Below are 19,678 nucleotides of genomic sequence, written 5' to 3' on the forward strand. Positions count from 1 at the left end.
GTGTGGGCCAGCGCAGACTTCGGCAGTCTCCCCGGAGGAAAGTACATGCTGGTAGTGGTGGACGATTTCTCACGATACCCCGAAGTGGAGTTCCTGTCCTCGACAGCCGCATCTGAAGTAATTCCCAAGTTGGAAAAGGTAATCGCCACCCACGGCCTCCTTGGGGAGCTGCGCACGGACAATGGTCCCCCGTTCAATGGCACAGAGCTAGCCGAATACCTGCAGTCACACAGTATTAAGCACCGACGCATAACCCCGAGGTGGCCTCAAGCTAACGGGGAAGTCGAGAGACTAATGAGAACTCTCAACAAGACCATTCAGATCGCACTGGCGGACGGCCAGAGCATAGAGTTAGCCCTCTATCAGTTCCTACGGCAGTACAGGTTGACACCCCACTGCACCACGGCGGTTTCTCCAAGCCGCCTCTGTTTTGGCAGAACAGTCACCGATACTATTCCACACCACCCCGCCTAACCGGTCCATGGAGCACAGGACACGAACCAACCACGAAGCATCCCGGAAGAGGAGAGCTGCTGACAGCCCCATCCAAGTGGGTGACCGAGTGCTGGTGAAAGACCGCCATCCAGGGGGAAAGTTCCGCCTGCCCTTCGAGCTGGACCCCTGGACGGTCACGAGAGTCAGCGGAACCCTGATCACGGCGGTCAGGAATGGAGAAGAGGTCACAAGGAATGTGTCGTTCTTTAAGAAAGTCTCAGATGAAGGAGAGGAAGAGCTTCCTGAGCGAGAAGACTACCGGTCAGTGGCATCCCCGAGTCCCAGAGAGGCCACGGCAGGAGAAACTCCCCGCAGGACTGAAGACGCGGAGAGCGCCTCGACAACACCAGCCCAAGGAGAGGGGGAGTCACAAGGGACACCGAGCCGCCCCAGCCTGGCGGGTACAGACTGTTCTGAGGACATGTTTCCAACCCCTCCAGAAGGGCGCAGCTAGAGCAGGTACCACCTACATCCATGCCCGCAGCCATCCCAGAGGTACCGGGACTTTGTGGCCCGCTGTCAGCTCCCGAAGCGGAAGTAAGCTGCACCAAGACCAAGTAAGACTGTTCTTTTTGTTTGTTCAGGAAATCTGCAGAGACTGAGTTTGAGACTGAAAAAAGAAACATTGTGTCGCTAAGCCTAACGTTTGTTTAGTTTTTACATTTGTGGGTAAAGGAGGAATGTAGTGTTGTGCCTAGTGGACCCGACCACTATCACGGGGGTCCCTGGCCATAAGGAAAGTAACTCCCCCCCCTGAGCGTGCCCACCGTGGACGTGCCCGACGTCCACACGAGAAGCACGTGATGTTAAATAATAAATAGCCCAGAGTGCTGGGCGTGGCAAGCAGTGTTCTAGCCACTACTCAAGAACACGTGTGGCATCTACATTTATTCCTCGGCCCCAGGTCGCGACTTTACAGGCCCCGCCGCTCTTACCTGCAGCGGCCGCGGCTGAAGATGAGGTCGAGTTAAGGTGTCTGCCCAGCCAAGCCCACAGTGCTCACGAATGATGTGTGTTCCCTGAAAGCGGTATCAGCCCAGGCTGAAACACGATTTGGGGGCTAAAGCCCTGACAGCCCTATGGACGTTGCCCTCCTGTCATGCGGCATATTTTTCTCAAACTTTAACATCATGAACATCGTCAGAAGCCAATAATACTATTTATGATGGGGAACTTTTGGCCATCAAAGAATCTCTGGCTCACTGGAGACACTCTTTGGAGGGGGTCAACATTGTGTCATCATTTGTACAGATTATCAAAACGTAAGCTACTTAAAATCCAGGAAAGGCTTGAATTTTTGACATGTAAATTGGTCCCTTTTTTCTCAAGATGTGACTATGAGATTACATGTAGACCCGGTAACAGGCATGAAAAGGTAGATGCTTTGTCCCAGCAAAGAGAAGAATAACGGGGGGGGGGGGGTCCTCAGTCTACTCTCCATATTGGTGTGAAGATTAATGTCAGAGGGTTGGCTCGGTGTCGGGGAGCGCCCCGTACCACCGGGACCTCACCTGGGAGTCCCCTTGATCCGCCCGTTCTTTCTTCGTTCCAGCCCCCTGATGTTCGCGATGTCCTCGAGCCTAACCAGGAAGAAGACGAGGATTGGCCATTTCCTCCCGCCCCTTTCTTCAAGGGGGCGGAGTCCCGTGACCCGGGGACCAACAAGAAGGAGCCTCCCGATGACGAGGGGGGAACATCGATCCAGGAAGAAGACGACTGCCGACTGAAGGAGACAAGAGAGCCGCTGAACGAAGCCCGTCCGGGACTCTGATCGAGAGGAGAGACCCGAATAAACCCCGAGGAGGACGCAGCGCCCGGCCACGGCCCCGCGGGAGGGTCGTGGCTTGAACAGGTGCGTGCCAGAGTTCGGGGGATAGGGAGCGGGGTGGGAGCAAGAAAGACGGCAGGCTAGAAAAGGGACAAGGTTTTAGACCTACCGGGGTGACTCGAGAGTTCCTTGTCGGTGCATATGCCCCTGCCCCCCCTTGTTGTTCTTGGTGGCGGTACTGTTCCCTACCCTTCGTGCTGACCTCATCACTAATCGTGTATTGAATTCCAACACGGGTGTACCCCTAGTCCCACGCTGTGGTACCCTGAGCACTGACCAGTGCCTTCTTTTGTTTTGTCTTTTATTTGTTCCCGAATCCGCGCCACGACCCAACGAGAGACGGAATCCTGGTCCACCCTGACAGTAAAGGGAGAAGAACCGTGAGCCTAGTCAGACGCCGACTGAAGACTGACGTCGACGGACAACTCCACACCATTAATTATTTCCTTGTTTGGTTGTCCTTGAATCAAGTGTAATAAATACGGGGACCCAGCGCCCATTACAATTATCAGCGTGGTCCGTCCCTCTCTAACATCTGACACTCGGACAATCAGAATTTCAGATGTTGAAGAAAATTCACATGGAGCAAGGACTGCGTGGGGAAACAATGGAGCAAATCAGAATGAAGCAAATATTATGAAGGAGCAAATCACATGAAGCAGATTACAATGAAGCAAATCATAATGGAGAAAAACCTGAAATAAATCACTAAAAGCAAACCACAATGGAGCAAATTATATGAAGGATCCAACAAAATGGAGACAATTACATGAGGTGAGTCTAACTCCAATCTTCAACTATACAAATACAACTTTATTTTAAAAATTCCTTGCATATGCATGTCAACACTTTGAATTTAGGCAGGAGACTCCTGTTTCCTTAAAGTCAAAAATGCCTTTGTTTCAGTTTCTGGTGCTTGAGACAGCATCCACCTCAATAAAACAGAAAAATGTAATTCTTCATTTTTAGGTCTCGCCTACCAGACAGCACAAAGGTGTCCGGTTGAAAAAGACATATTATTGACTTAACAGGAACTCAATATCGGCTTCCAGCCTGTCCATTGCTCACCATGGGTTGGAGTTATTGTCACTCTCATTTGCTTTCTTTTTTTTGTCTATCTTGCTTCATCTTATATTTGTCCCTTCCCTGGAGCATAGACTACCATCCTTTGGCTTGGCTGACTTGTATCCTTTCACTGCTCACTTTTATAAAACTACTTTTTCTTTTTGCTGAAGCACTCCATGAGAGTACATGTGTTTTACTCCCCTACAAAATATCCACCCCTCTGCGCTCTGTGTTGCTGTCTCCCTTGTTGCAAGCCCTCTTTCCTGTACTTCCCGCCTGCCAAGCTACCCCCTCCCCTGTACTGTTGCCTTCTCACTCATGTGCTTCTACCCCGCCCCTGTGTTGCTCTCTCTCATGTGTGCCTTTTACCCTCCCATGCCTACTCCCCATTGCTTCCTTCGACCCCCTCTCCATTGCATTCTCCCCAACGTCTTTTTGTTTTAAAATAGAGATATATATTTCCAGGCAGCTAATTACTGGCCGTCACTCCACCGTAGAGAAGCGCTTTTGCACTACTTCTATTTCATTTAATTTGTTTTAGCAGCCCATCTCAGAGCGGTAAATGAAAACGATGGTGTCACATCATTTCGTAGGCGTGCACGTGCATGCTTGATAACATGTGCATGCTCCTACAAAATGATCCAGCCGCGTCCTGCCGATGCTTTACAACATTGTCAAAAGGCACTAGCAAGGCCAGCAGGTCTGAAAGGCAAGATCCATTGCTTTTGCCATATCTTGTTTTCTAACTCTACCCCTTACTGCTCCCAAATGTTGGCATGAGGGCTTGCAGGAACAAGCAGGAGAGGTATAAATACAGGCCTTTTAGTGCTCTCTATGATTTGAAAGACAATTAACTTCAACATGCAGAACTCCAGCAGTGAAAGGCTCTCCCTGGGTTTCTTGTTGTGCCAATCCTCATGGGTGAGGGATACACTATTTTGAGTGGTGCTGTGTGTTTGATCAAGGTATTATGTTGTCAAGTGTTTCACTGCAGCTCAGAAGCCAAACCTGCTGTAGAAGTGGCTGGGGTGAAGTTGAGATCAGTTAATATTTTAGCCCAATTAACTCTGGCAGAACTCATGTCTCCTTTGCCAGTTTTACAAGACATAGACATCAATAAACCAGAAACAGTTGGAGAGGGTAATAAACCAATAGCAATCATTAACAGGTCTCCAGAGGCAAGCAGAAGTGAATCAGGAGTTTGTCACCTGCTGCCAAGGAAGGCCTCACCTGCAACCTTTGGGTGAGGCTCGCCTTGATGATCTGACAACTCTAATTGGTCCCCTGGAAGTTGCTGTGGACATAAGGTCAAGGATGTCAACAATGCATAGTTATCAACTGGCCATTCTATATGATAAGTGTGCCTTGCAGTCAGTCCCTGTTGAGAGATTTAGCCCAAGTTACATTATATTTAGTGCTCTTGACCAAATAAAGAACTGGATGACAGTCACCCTCATGACATAGGGCCATTTGATACAGTGCTTTATTTGTAAATTGATTAGTGCCGGTGCCCAAAGCGCTACTCTGACTCTAGCGACTGGCACTATTAAATGTCAGCATGCCAAATTCCAAGGGTGCATATTCCAGAATCCACCCCTGGCCTTTTTAATACACTGACAGACACTCCCTTCACATTATCTAACTCTTGCAGGTTTCTACGTTCTCCCTTGGGGATTGATTTTCTATCTTTCGCTTCCTCCTTCTTTCTCCTTTGTTGTTTCTTTCTCTTGCCCCCAGGAAATGTCTGATGAGGGAAAATATGTGCCAGTGCCCACAAATAAGTGCTGGTGGCCCCCAAGGGCAACCACCAGCTCAAATTAAGTACTGATTCAACATCTTTGTTATGCATGACTACTCGAATTATGCAGCTTGGCAAACAATGGGGTAACCCAGTATCCCTCAGAACCTGGGCAATCTTATGTCAAAGAAACAATGGTTCTGTCGGGTAAAAAGAGACCTTTTTGTGCAAATAGAACGAATCATACGTTATTCAAAAAATTACAATTAGTCATAGGCAACACACAAAACAAAACAATTTATAGGGTAATTAGCGATTTTTATATAAATTGCATCATTCATATATATATACCCAAAAGCATTTAGAAAAGCCGTCAAGATACAAAGTGATAACAATTAGTGACAAGGTGACAATTGGTGCTCAGCGATATAGTGCGTGCTATGTACAAGGTGATTTAAAAGGTTATAAAATTATTGGTGGCCAGAAAACAGGTATTTGTAGTAGATCTGCGAAATAAATCAATTTGTTTTGCGCAGGCTCTAGTTACTGGTCCAGGGGATAGTGTCGACGTTTCAACCCAGGTACTGCACTACTATAAAGTCAGAGCGGGTCTTCATCAGGACAGGGGCAAAAAGAGGACGGCCTGTAAATAGTGAGATGACTTTAATCAGGTGTGTTGTCAAAGAATAGTGACTCACAAAATATTTAGGTGGCATAACACTCACCTAATTGTGATACAGGGTTGAGTGTGATGTGATCACACCTGAACCCTTCGAATAATTGCGAAACCCGGACATCCGACTGTGAAAGTCGCACTGGTCCTGCAATCACCCACCACAGTCTTAAAGAGGACCTTACCAACGTTGCCAAATTATGAAAATGTCACACATAACAATGTGAAACCTTGGCAGCTATGTGTGCGCAGTAACGTAAACAGAAAACTGTCCACAAAGAAAAAAACACGGGATAGAAACAATAGGGCACACTCAACTCTCCCTCTCCCCCTGCCCTCTGTATGTTGTAAAATTTGTAAGGCGCGGCATACACACTCTATTGACACCCTCCAACACTTACTACAGAGGCCATTAGACCGATATCGTGCACACTCGGAGGTACGAAGCAGGAAAAAGCAGCTGCACTACAGGTCCAGCAAGTAGCTGGCTGATAAGGTCATTTCACACTAAAGTATAATGTGTGATGTAAAGCGCATGCATACCTCTTGAATCTAGGGGCTGAACAAAGTCAAAAGCGTGCCTCTCAAGTATCTGTGAAGTGATTAGCTTTGTGCATTTGTTTTCCCTCCGTTTCTTTTAGGTGTGCATCCTGCCGCACCTCTGCTCCTGCCAGGAATGCTCCAATCCAGGACACTTAAACAAAAGGAGGTCTAATGGCCCCTTAACATCGACCTTAGATAAGCCCTCTCCCCGCCTGCACTCGGACAGACTTGTCTTCTCCTCGAAGACCACAACAAAGTTAAACCTATTTATTGGCATTTTTCCATTTTTATATATAAATGCAGACAAAGGAAACATATTTTTCAGTCTGTATTTATAAGTAAAAATCCGGTTAAATGGAAAACCAGGATCCTTAATTATAACACCCCAAAGCGTTTGTACTACAATGTGTGGAATTAGCTCTGAAAGATAATTTCTTTGAATTTGAAGGTGATCTGTTCCTACAAACATACGGCACGTCCATGGGAAGCACCTTCGCCCCTAGTGTCACGCTTCAGAACTCCTCAGGATCCGGACGATGATATATGGGTCCACCTCCAGATCTCCCCGGACTCCAACCAAAGGTTACAGAGCCCAGAGGGGATCAGGCGAGGGAAGGATAGGGGAAGGGGTCAGCAGGGATTTAGGCTCTGAAATGACAAAACACAATATATTTCTATCAGCAGTACAGTCTACACTCATTCGGTCTCGCTAAAGTATTTATGCCAGAAACGTGTTATCAGTACACTCTACACTCATGCGGTCTCACTAAAGCACTTAGGCAACGTGTAATCAGTACACTCTACACTCATTCGGTCTCACTAAAGCACTTAGGCAACGTGTAATCAGTACACTCTACACTCATTCGGTCTCACTAAAGCACTTAGGCAACGTGTAATCAGTACACTCTACACTCATTCGGTCTCACTAAATCACTTAGGAAACGTGTACTCTGTACCTTCTACACTGCCTCTGACAGTGGATAGGCGCTCTTTCAGCGCGGTAAGTCTCGAATATGAAGGCTCCTCCGAGCCGGTACAACTAATCAGGAAGCGTAATCACCGCTATTCGGCTCTCGGTGCTTACGAGGAAGTCAATAGCACTTTCACAGCGCTGAATGCTGGTCCGACCGCTTGCTCCTCCGAGCGCGATCAATGCTCTACAGTGAGCCTTGAAACTGGGACGCGCTCTTTCAGCGCGGACTTTTCCGGCTCTTCCGAGCCGATGAGTCTGGGAAGGAGAAATGCGAGTAGTCGGGGTCCACACCTTGTAGACCGCAGCGTGCTCAGCCGAACACCACCACGTCTCACCTGCCTCCTCGGCGTACGCCGCAGTGCCCCAGCCGCTCCCCGCCTGGTCGCCTAGCTCCGAGGGACGGGGGCACGGAAACCTTGGGAAATGTCTCCTTCGGTGCTGCTGAATACTTCTGCTCGCCGGAACGCCAAACTCCGATAGACGAACAGGTTCCTCTGATTCAAAATAACGCACGTCTTCTGACGTGCGTGACGTCCTTATAAGGACGCCCATTTCCTGGTTACAGGGTTGCTGGGACTTGTAGTTTTAGATGCTAGGTAGGCGCCTCAGGGCCCGTTTCCTCACAGTAGGTCCCCTCCCCAAGCGCCTCCTAGAGCCAGGTTTCCCTGGATGGTTCTCATAGAATCTCCACACCGCCGCCGGGGCATGCACCGCCTCGGAGGGCTCCCAAGAATCCTCTTCCGCCGAGTAACCCTTCCAGGAAACCAAGAACCACAACTTGCCCTGTCGATAGCGGGCGTCGCGGATGCCTCTCACCCGGTATTCCAAACCCCCATCCACCCATATAGGAGGGGGGGCTCTCCTTGACGCTGTCCTCGCCGGCTTCAACAAACTGCAATGAAAAACGGCGTAAATCCGCAAGGAACCCGGCAGTTTGAGTTTGTAAGCCACCGGATTGATTCTTTTCACTACTTGGTAAGGGCCAATGAATCTCGGGTGGAAAACACTACGGAGCTTAAATCTTATGTACCGTGTAGACAGCCAAACGCGATCGCCCACTTCGTACGTGGGACCCGAACTCCGTCTCCGATCCTCCCACATCTTATACCTCCGTTTAGCCGCCTGCAACGCCTCCTGTACGTGCTTATGTAGGCTATGCAAGTCCCGCAGCCTGGCCTGGACGGCCGGTTGGTTCCCCAAGTCCTCCGGCATCGATACCGGTAATGTTCTTGCTTCATATCCGTAGTTGGCTTTAAAGGGAGAAACCCCAATCGAGCTATGCCAAGCCCCGTTGTAGGCCAGTTCGGCCATCCACAACAGCGATACCCAGAACTCCTGTGAGTGAGATACATAACACCTTAAATACTGTTTTAATGTTTGGTTTAGGCGTTCGGTCTGCCCATCTGTCTGTGGGTGAAAACTGGTGGATGTAGCGGATTCAATCCGGAGCGCCCTACACCACGTCTTCCAGAAGCTGGCGATGAATTGCGGGCCCCGGTCTGACACGATCACCCTTGGCAATCCGTGAAGTCGCACCACATTAGTCAAAAACAGCTGAGCCGTCTGTCCAGCCGTAGGGAGGTTGTGACATGGGATGAAATGACCCATTTTGGTTAGGCTATCCACCACAACCAGGATCGCTGTATTACCGCTATCCTTCGGCAGTCCCGTAATGTATTTTTTTTTTAAAACATGTTTTTTATTGCAACATTTTCAGCAACATAACCATCGGGGCAACCGGCACCCCCTACAATCTCCGGTCATATTCTTCGGTTTAGCAACGCACACAGCCATTCAGCCCACATCCCGGGGGCCGGGCGGCATAGATGGATAGTTAAGCAATGGAACACAACTATCGCCTCACAGCGGTGCCTGGTGCATGCCCCATGGGAGCCTCTGCTTTTCTGTCCCCCCAGCTACATTCTTCACCCAACTCAGTGTAGCATTACCCTCCCACCTCAGGAACTCCCCCCCCTCCCATCCCGCCCCCCCCAACTGCTGCTGTTGCGGGCCCCTCCAGTGGTCCCTAACTCTAATTCGTGCCAGCTATCCGGGGTACATCTATTGCCCTCAGCCTCAAGGAACTCCGTTCTCCTCACGCTCCCGTTCCGCCCGCTCGAGCCGGCAATCCTGCAGGGCCTGCTCGATCTGCTCCCATGCCCTTACCCACTCCAGCCCCGCTTCATTGTCCGTCCTAATCGCTTGGCGCCTTCTGACTTCACTCTCACATCCAGACCATTTTAATAACTCGGAGATCCACCGCCCGATCGATGGGCCCTCCCGGGACTTCCAGTGCCACGTAATCTCTCTCTGGGCCAACATAAGCCCCAAGTCCATAAATTTACTCGTCACTTTTGTCTTTGCTGTGTGAGGGAACCAGAGCAGCAGGCACGCCCCCATATCAAACTCGACCTCCCTATCCGTCGCAGTATTCAAGATCTCTCCCACCTCAGCCCAATACGACCCGAGCTTCGGGCACCCCCACAGCATATGCTCTAGTTCAGCTCCCAGTGTGAAGCAGCGCGGGCAAGCAGCCTCCTGCACCTTAAAGTGCCGGCTAATCTTTCCCGGGGTCAAATACGCCCTGTGAACGATGAAGAAGTGCACCTGCTGAAAGCGGGCATTCCCGCTACCCTTCCATGTCCTCCGCATGATGTGGCTCCAGATCGTGTCCGGAATGGGTTTACCTATGCTTTCCTCCCACCGCTCCTTCAGTGCCGCAAGCGGCTCCAACCCCTCCTGCAGCAGTCTAGCCTGTAGGCATGTCACCGCCTTAATCGTGCCCGCCGCCATTGCCACGTACTGGCAGGTTAGCGCCACAGTGGGCTCCTCCAGCCCCTTCCTCCAGTGTTTCTGTATTGCCGCGCTCACCGCCGCGTGCAGGAGATAACTCCCATCTGGGAGGCCAAACTGCTCCTGCAGAGCCCCGAAGGGGGCCAGCGCCCCATCTATATAGAGGTCCCCCACCATCTGCAACCCCAGCTCCTCCCACTCCGCTAGCGGGGACCAATCGCCTCCATGCGGCAGCGCCGTCAGCATCCCCAGCGGGATCTCCGGTGCATAAGGTCTCATCGTCTTTGCTCTCCGCATGCCCCTCTGCCAGCATAGCCGGAGAGTCCTCTCCTCGATGGACAAATCTCTCAGGTCTAACTTCTGTTGCATGACTATGTAAGACAGGACATGTCTCTGGATGCCCGTCCCCCGTCCCGGCTCCGGGCCCCGGAATACCCTGGCCACATTCTGTGTCAGCACTTGTAGCTGCGCCGCCAGGTAGTACAACTCAAAATCGGGGACCGCCAGTCCTCCCTCTAGTTTAGGCCGCATCAGTACCGTCAGGGCTACTCGTCTCCGCCCCGTCCCCCATAGGAAGCTGATGATCTGCGACCTCAATTCTTTAAAGATCCTCTGCGGGATCCATATCGGCAGTGTGCGGAAGTAATAGAGCAGCCGGGGCAGGGCCACCATCTTCAGCAACGCGACCCGGCCCAGGACCGAGAGCGGGAGGGCAGCCCAGAAGGCCATGCATCCCTTCAGAGCCCGTATGCAACGCCCTACATTACCGTCCAATAGATTTTCGACATCGTGGTATATCCGGACGCCCAGGTAGGTAAAGCATTTGGCCTCCCATACCACGTCCCGAGTGGGAGGGCAATACGGGACCTCTGCCCGCAGCGGGAAAACGCAGGTTTTGGTCCAGTTGACCTTGAGGCCCGAGAGCTCGCCAAAGCGCGAGAGCATCTCCACAGCCCCGTCCAGAGCGTCCCCGGAGTCCTCCAGGTACAGCAGGAGGTCATCCGCGTACAGGGATATATAATGTTCCTCCTCCCCACAGCGAACCCCGCCGTACACCGCTCCTGTCCGCGCTTGCGCCGCCAAAGGCTCCATCGCCAAGGCGAACAGCAGGGGAGATAACGAGCAACCCTGCCGTGTGCCCCTGCGCACTGGATAGGCCTCGGACACGACCGCTCCCAGCCGCACCCTGGCCGTAGCGGAGGAGTATAGGACCCGCGTCCAACGTCCGAGGCAGTCCCGTAATGTAGTCCAAACTAATGTTCTGCCATGGTTGTGGTGGGGTGGGCAACGGGAGCAATTTCCCTTTCCTTTTTCCTCGGTCGCTTTTGTTCCTAGCGCATACTTCACAGGACATTACCCATAGGCGGATGTCCTTATGCATCTTTTCCCACCAAAAATGCCTGGATACTGTCTCCGTTGTCTTTCGGATGCCAGGATGCCCTGCCAGGGGGGAGTCGTGACACCATTGAAAGGCCTTGATTCGGAGCGCCTTGGTCGGGATGAACAGTCGTTGTCCCTGAAAAGGCAGCCCCTGTTTTAAGCTTCGTCCTGTGTCTGTGCTGCCCCACTCTTGCCACATCTCAGCGGAGCGGGTAGCTCTTATTTCATCCAGAAACTCCTCTGCTCTGACGACACATATCACTTTAGCTGGGTTGATGATAGCTAGCGGAGCCGGGGTTGCACTCCCTTCTGCTGTGTTTTGTCTCGATAAGGCATCTGCTTTCCGGTTCTCCGTGCCTGGTCTAAAGGTAATGCTGAAGTCAAATTCGGCAAAAAAAAGAGACCATCGCATTTGTCTTGGTGTTAAGTGACGCGCCGTCTTCATATATAAGAGATTCCGATGGTCGGAGTAAACTAGTACTGGATGCTGAGCCCCCCACAGGTAATGTCGCCACTCTTGGAACGCCTTTTTTATGGACAATAGTTCTTTCTCGGCAATCGTATAGTTGCGCTCTGCTTTGTCCAGTTTTTTCGATAGGTATGCGACCGGATGCAGCCGCCCTGTGACCTTATCTCTTTGGGACAGCACTGCCCCGATGGCTTCTTCGGATGTGTCCGCCTCCACTATGAACTGAAGGTCTGTCTGGGGATGCCGCAAAATGGGTTCTGAAGTAAACATAGATTTTAACGCTTCAAATGCCTTTGTGGCGTCGGTCGTCCACTGGAAGGGGACACCTTTCCGTAGGAGTCTGGTAATGGGTACTGCTATTAAGGAATAGTCCTGTATAAATCGGCGGTAATAGTTTGAAAACCCTAAAAAACACTGTACCTCTCGAACATTGTGAGGAAGAGGCCAGTCTCGTATTGCCTGAATCTTTCTTTCCGACATACACAACCCTTCTGGCGTCAGGATTACCCCCAGGAATTCTACAGTGGATACCCCAAACTCGCACTTGCTGAGTTTGCAATACAAGTGATTAGCCCTCAATTTTTCCAAAACCAGCCGAACATGTCTGGTGTGCACTCCCACCTCTGTGGAGTAGATCAAAATATCATCGATGTAGACCACTACAAAGATGTCCATATACTCTCTGAGTACTTCGTTTAAGAAAAACTGGAAAGCCGCCGGGGCATTACAGAGCCCAAACGGCATCACCAAGTACTCATACAACCCAAACCTCGTTTTAAACGCCGTTTTCCACTCATCCCCCTGTCTGACGCGTACTAAATGATAGGCTCCCCTAAGATCTAGGCGCGTATACACTACTGCCTCTTTGACTTGATCCAGCAGGACACTGATTAGTGGCAACGGGTATCTGTTTTTAACCGTATTTTTATTGAGCAAATCACAACATGCTCTCAAATCCCCATTGGCCTTCGCTATAAAAAAAAGCGGAGAGGCCGCAGGGGAACGGGATGGTCTAATGAATCCCAGAGCAAGATATGTGTCTAGATACTCCCTTAGATGACGCGTCTCAGGGTCTGACAATGCATAAACCCTACAAGAAGGTATGATTGCCCCGTCTATCAGATCGATACGACAATCAAAAGGTCGATGCGGGGGCAGCTGTTCTGCCTGTGTTTTGTTAAAAACGTCCGCATAACCCTCATACTCCCTTGGCAAATCTATTTCTTTTTCGGCAGCCGTAGCCAAGCGGAAGGGACCCGCTAGAGCCATAGCCTGTGAGCAAGGCCTTTGTAGGCATTGTTCGGCACACCCCTTAGACAAAAAGCGTACAGTCTTGTCCCGCCAGTTCACCGTAGGATTGTGGCGTACAAACCATGGCATCCCCAGGATCACTTCGTATTGTGGTGCGGCTATGATGTTAAACTCAATGACTTCCTGGTGCTGTTGATTTCCATCTTTAAGGGTCATTTTCACGTCCCCCGTGTGGAGAGTGATCCTTCCGGATTTTAGTGGTTCACCGTCTACGGCCAACACCTCCTCCGGGGAGTCTCTCGGTACTGCTACCATGGATAACAACCGCACCAGACCGCTGTCAATGAAGTTCCCTGTTGCGCCTGAATCCAACATTACTAGGACCTGATGCTCTTGTTCCCCCACTTCTAAACCCGCCGTTAACACTATGTGGGTTTCTGTGGCGGTAGACCTTGTGTTGGCAAGAGATGGCATTCTCCACACCGTATCCTCGCGTAGCACCGGCGAGGCAACCTCCGCAGGATTTGGTTCCCTTACGAGGGTGGATACCGCGGCCTTCTTGCCTCTATAGGGCACCCCCGGGTTTCTAGGCTTGGACGGGCATTCACGAACGAAGTGCCCCCGTTTCCCGCAATACATACAAAGCCCCAGAGTGCGTCGGCTTTCTCTCTCAGTCTTGGACAAAGGGGATCTCACTGCCCCTACCTCCATAGGTTCAGTAGGTGATGCACCAGGGTGGGGTTCACTCCTAGTGTACCTAGCAGTTGTTCCGCTCCCCTTCTGTCTATCCCCCCCTCGTTCGGACATGCGACCGTCTAGTCGCAATACCAAACTCATGAGCGCCTCGCAACTGGTGGGTTGGGGGTCTATCTGTGCCACGACGTCCTTTAAGTCGTCACAAAGCCCTTGATAAAACAGGGACATATGCTTTTCTTCCGGCCAAGCCGCCTCCGCAACTAACCGAGTAAAAGAAGTGAGGTAGGACACCAAGTCGCTCTTTCCTTGTCTCAACGACAGTAGCTCCTTGTCCGTACTGAAGGTGGTTGTTCGCCTATCAAACACCCCCTCAAACGCGGCTCGAAAGGCTTCCCAGTCCGACAGGATCGCACCGTTGTTCTGGACTAACGGAACCGCCCATGAAGCCGCGTCTCCCACCAAGTACGAGATGGCAAAAGCCACTCGGGAGTGGTTAGTCGGAAAGGACGAAGGCTTACACGAAAAATGTAATAACACCTGCGTAAGAAAAATCTGAATCTTTTGCGGGTCTCCCGCGTATCTCTCGGGACTGGCCAAAGGGATAGGCGGTGGAACCGTTACCTGTATCTGCTGCCCCATAGGCGACGTTGCATCAAAAGGGTTACGGGTTAATCTATCCACCCTATCCTTTAATGCAGCTGTTTCCCCCCGTGATGCCACCAGTTCCTGTTGGATCAATGCTAACGCCTGAACTACGTCCTCTAAGGAGGCCATCCCTTATAACCTCCCCCGGACCGGGAGGAGCACCTATCGTGGGTGCGTTATTCTGTCACGCTTCAGAACTCCTCAGGATCCGGACGATGATATATGGGTCCACCTCCAGATCTCCCCGGACTCCAACCAAAGGTTACAGAGCCCAGAGGGGATCAGGCGAGGGAAGGATAGGGGAAGGGGTCAGCAGGGATTTAGGCTCTGAAATGACAAAACACAATATATTTCTATCAGCAGTACAGTCTACACTCATTCGGTCTCGCTAAAGTATTTATGCCAGAAACGTGTTATCAGTACACTCTACACTCATGCGGTCTCACTAAAGCACTTAGGCAACGTGTAATCAGTACACTCTACACTCATTCGGTCTCACTAAAGCACTTAGGCAACGTGTAATCAGTACACTCTACACTCATTCGGTCTCACTAAAGCACTTAGGCAACGTGTAATCAGTACACTCTACACTCATTCGGTCTCACTAAATCACTTAGGAAACGTGTACTCTGTACCTGCTACACTCCCTCTGACAGTGGATAGGCGCTCTTTCAGCGCGGTAAGTCTCGAATATGAAGGCTCCTCCGAGCCGGTACAACTAATCAGGAAGCGTAATCACCGCTATTCGGCTCTCGGTGCTTACGAGGAAGTCAATAGCACTTTCACAGCGCTGAATGCTGGTCCGACCGCTTGCTCCTCCGAGCGCGATCAAGCTCTACAGTGAGCCTTGAAACTGGGACGCGCTCTTTCAGCGCGGACTTTTCCGGCTCTTCCGAGCCGATGAGTCTGGGAAGGGGAAATGCGAGTAGTCGGGGTCCACACCTTGTAGACCGCAGCGTGCTCAGCCGAACACCGCCACGTCTCACCTGCCTCCTCGGCGTACGCCGCAGTGCCCCAGCCGCTCCCCGCCTGGTCGCCTAGCTCCGAGGGACGGGGGCGCGGAATCCTTGGGAAATGTCTCCTTCGGTGCTGCTGGATACTTCTGCTCGCCGGAACGCCAAACTCCGATCGACGAACAGGTTCCTCTGATTCAAAATAACGCACGTCTTCTGACGTGCGTGACGTCCTTATAAGGACGCCCATTTCCTGGTTACAGGGTTGCTGGGACTTGTAGTTTTAGATGCTAGGTAGGTGCCTCAGGGCCCGTTTCCTCACACCTAGTGTGGCAGGCCTCTATGTCTTCAATTTCGAGAAAACACACCTACTTAATCCTAATATGCCTTTTGTACCAAATGTTAAATTTTACAAACAATATATCGATGATATATTCCTGATTTGGGAAGGAGAAACAGACTCTCTCAATACATTCCTTCAATGGATGTGACCCCAATCTGAAGTTCACCCACATCATGAACAGGGACAGCATCACCTTCCTTGACCTGTATATTCAAGCCGAAAACAGAAAACTGAAGACCAAAACCAATTTCAAACTGATAGCACTTCCACCCTAGAACGTTATGGGAGAACTTACCATTCGGGCAATACTTACACCTATGCCGCAACTGCAGTGATGTTAAGGATTTCAAGGACCAAGCCCAGTCTCTGACCGCCAAACTACAAGAACAGGGCTACCCAGGCAGGATCATTGAAAAAGCGAAACAATGAGCACGCAACCAGAACCGCGAAGGGCTGCTGGAGCAGATAACACGCGCTGCAACAACCATCCCTCTTTCATGCGTGACCACCTACAATTCAATCTCAAACAAAATCTCCTGCATTATACAAAAGAACTGGAGAATACCAAACACCTGCTAACTTAATTGGGAAAAACCCCTATTTTCGTATAAACGAGCAAAAAGCCTTAAAGACAGCTTAGTGCCAACACGCCCACAACAAGCACAAAGACCCAGCAACACCGTACTAAATGCGTGGGGCCTCCCAAGCGTAACTGGCCATTTCCCCTGTGGGAACTGCAGTGTGTGCCACCTGACGAAACCCACGAAATCTCTGAACTTGGAACCAGGGAAGATCTGGCACAATCGGAAACACATTACCAAATCACTTTCCCATGTGGACTGATCTACATCGGCATGACTAGCAGAAAAATTAAAACACGCATATGCGAGCACCAGAGAAATATCCGCTGCAAAAGAAACACCACACGCATGACCAATCATTTTCTGGAAACAGGACACACCACCAATGACATGAAGTTGGTAGTGATCGAAACATTGGAACCAAATACCCCTAACCTCCAAAGTCGCCTTTTAGAAAAAGAACAGCGGTGGATCTATCGGCTGTCCTCACATCTACATGGGCTAAATGATAATATCCTGTGGAACACCCTTAACAAACCCCCATAGTATACACCTCGGGGAGCTATGTGCAGCACTTACCAATGATAAACCTACCCACGTAATACTCCAACATCATCAGTGTGAGCACCATGAGATGTCAGAGCATATCCGTCTCTGCAACCGATACCCTTAGAACATCCACCACCAAAAAGAACAACTAGCATTCGAGAAAGAATCAACAAACATCTCAGACCTTTGATACATAATTTGGTACACCTGCCATTTATAGCCCAACGACATACGTGTGTAGTTATTCTTTACTGACACCACAAAAAAGAATAACTAGCACCTGAGAGAAACCCAACAGATAACCAAACTGCAGACTTCTGAGACATGATCTGGCCATCCTGCCATTCACAGCGAGGCAGAATACATGATTAGTTATTCGCTACTGTCACACCCACAGCCTTTATAGTTGAAAGGCACTCCCCTGTTCCCATTCAGACTGATCTTCAATACCCGAAATACGCAATAGCTGGCATATAGAAAGACTGCGCTTTGCAATGTACCACTAATCATACAAAGATAAGCGTCTAATAATATTCACTCAAATCAATTGACCTATGCACTTGAAGAGTGAACAACAAACATGTTTCTCAACATTATGTCGACTTAACACTAGTCCACATACACACTTCTGTTTTCTATCGGCAAAGGCTCGTCCCCTCTTGTTAACATTCTAGTCTACCTCAGGACTACACGTCACACCCGACCACGTTGGACGCGATGACGTAGACACGCCCCGGCACTTGCACATGCCCGGGAACTTTCTGGTAAAAAGACGGTCGGCCAGCACCTCGGGCATCATCCTGATCACCGAGAAGAGCCGCAATAGATGCCAGAGGCGGGTGTTCTGCTTTGACGAAGTAAGGTTTCCTCTCTTCCCCTTTGCAGGTCGCCACATTTAAATTGCTATCTTAATCCATGACGGTTGGTTCACGAGCATTATCCTCAGGCTCTACCACATATAGAGTCTCTTTACCAACCGAGTAATTTCATCGCACTCAGCAATGCTCATTTACTTTTCTCTTTTCACCCCCCAGTGTGTGACTACAGGTGTTTGCCCCTTCCGGGATCTGCTTAAAGCTACAATAACACGTAGCTGGTGTAAATATGTTCTTATTATGTTCTTATTATGCACATTATGTTGACATGAGATGCAAAAGGCTATAAACAGTAACTAGCACTACCTATCCCAATGAAGAGATATAATGGGGACCACCACAGTGCCACAAATAGTTTGCCAGTCGCCTTTGCCCGGCAGTATGTAAATCCTACTACTGCCAAATGCATGCCAGCATTGCACCCCAATTTTACCAGCAGTGCATGCACACGATGAATGTATAGGTGTGTGTTGCACAAAAGCCGGCCACATGGTTGGCACCCACGTATCGACGACTCACAGAATGCTAGACCGTTATAGACACTGCTAAGTCAAGAAAGAAGGCACTAAAAGCAGAGTAAAAGATCGTATTTTATGTTATATGTATTTTATTTTCTCCTTTTCTTCTTTCTTTTTTCCTTACAGGTTTTTAATTTTTTTTCCAGTGGGTCCGTAAGTACGTAGACACCACTGCATGCACAGAACACCTTAGCGTGTGTGCTGCAAAAATTACACATGGCGTGTTTTTGCCACAATATCATTTGTTTTTCACGTAGCCTGGTCCTGAAGAAAGCCTCCAAATCCCTTTTGAAGAGGCTGAAACATGTTGACCTGTTGGACAACCAAGACCAATTGATCTTGATGTTGTCCTCATCTTGTTTTTAACCTTGTCCTGTGCTGCTGGGAATAAAAGAGTTAATCAGTAAGGACCCCCAGAGACATTTTTATTCTGCACCACTTCACCTCCTTTTTTCACACAAACACCAATTCTGCTCCGCTGTAATCAGGCGTTGAAGCACAACCGGGTGGCATTCGGCTACCCCGTTGAGAACCCGATGACAAAGCATGCCACCAACTAGGTTGGTGGGTGAGGGTTCTTTTTACAAACCTAGTGGGTTTCTGGCATTCGAAAAGCGAAACTGAGTCGCCTTCACTAGTGGGTTCGTCCACTTTGTTTACTAAGGACTCATATTATCATTTCTTGCTACAATCTCATTCTATTTACGACACAACAATTGCCCTCTATTCGATGTATGACATTACAATACAAACTTTTACAACGCATACCTTTACAACGCGGTCAATACAATGCAGCTTCCATTACAACGCATGCCATTACAACTCAAGCCATTACAACCCAGATTCCATACATCGAAAATTACTATTCTAACACCGCCAGGTACTTACCTCAGGGAAGGTGCTGGTCAGTGAGGGATATGTGTTGTAATGGATCCTGCGTTGTATTGAACGCATTGTAAAGGCATTGCATTGTAATGCCTCCATTGTAATGGATGTTTCCCGTACTGTCCCTTTATATTACTCTTGTACAGTAGTCCTTCAAATTTTACATTAGCTATGCTTCTATAACCTCATGGTGTAAGAACATGAAAAAACAAAAAACACAATCTGCCTTGATTATTGGCAAGCAACCATTTGTTATCACTCCTGCACCGATCATCGCACGCCACATTTTGAGCTACTATGCCCTCTAGGCATTGAGCGCGTTCGTAGACTGCAGTCGGCACGCATAGGATTCTCGCAGTGTATCCTGGAGAAACTTATTACATTGAGTCAGTTACCAAGGCGAGGGTTGGGAGGCTCAAGTGTCT

General features: G+C 49.8%; 1 long non-coding RNA gene across 1 annotated transcript in view; it reads left to right on the forward strand.

The window, feature by feature from the left end:
• Positions 1-2,125: 2,125 nt before the first annotated feature.
• Positions 2,126-19,678, forward strand: part of LOC146783876 (uncharacterized) — a 120,297-nt gene continuing 102,744 nt past the window's right edge. Inside the window, exon 1 of the long non-coding RNA XR_014970578.1 lies at positions 2,126-3,097. This is a non-coding gene — a long non-coding RNA (uncharacterized LOC146783876). The remainder of the gene's footprint in view (positions 3,098-19,678) is intronic.

The sequence above is a fragment of the Triturus cristatus genome, chromosome 11 (assembly GCF_964204655.1).
Source record: "Triturus cristatus chromosome 11, aTriCri1.1, whole genome shotgun sequence".
Classification (NCBI taxonomy): Eukaryota; Metazoa; Chordata; class Amphibia; order Caudata; family Salamandridae; genus Triturus; species Triturus cristatus.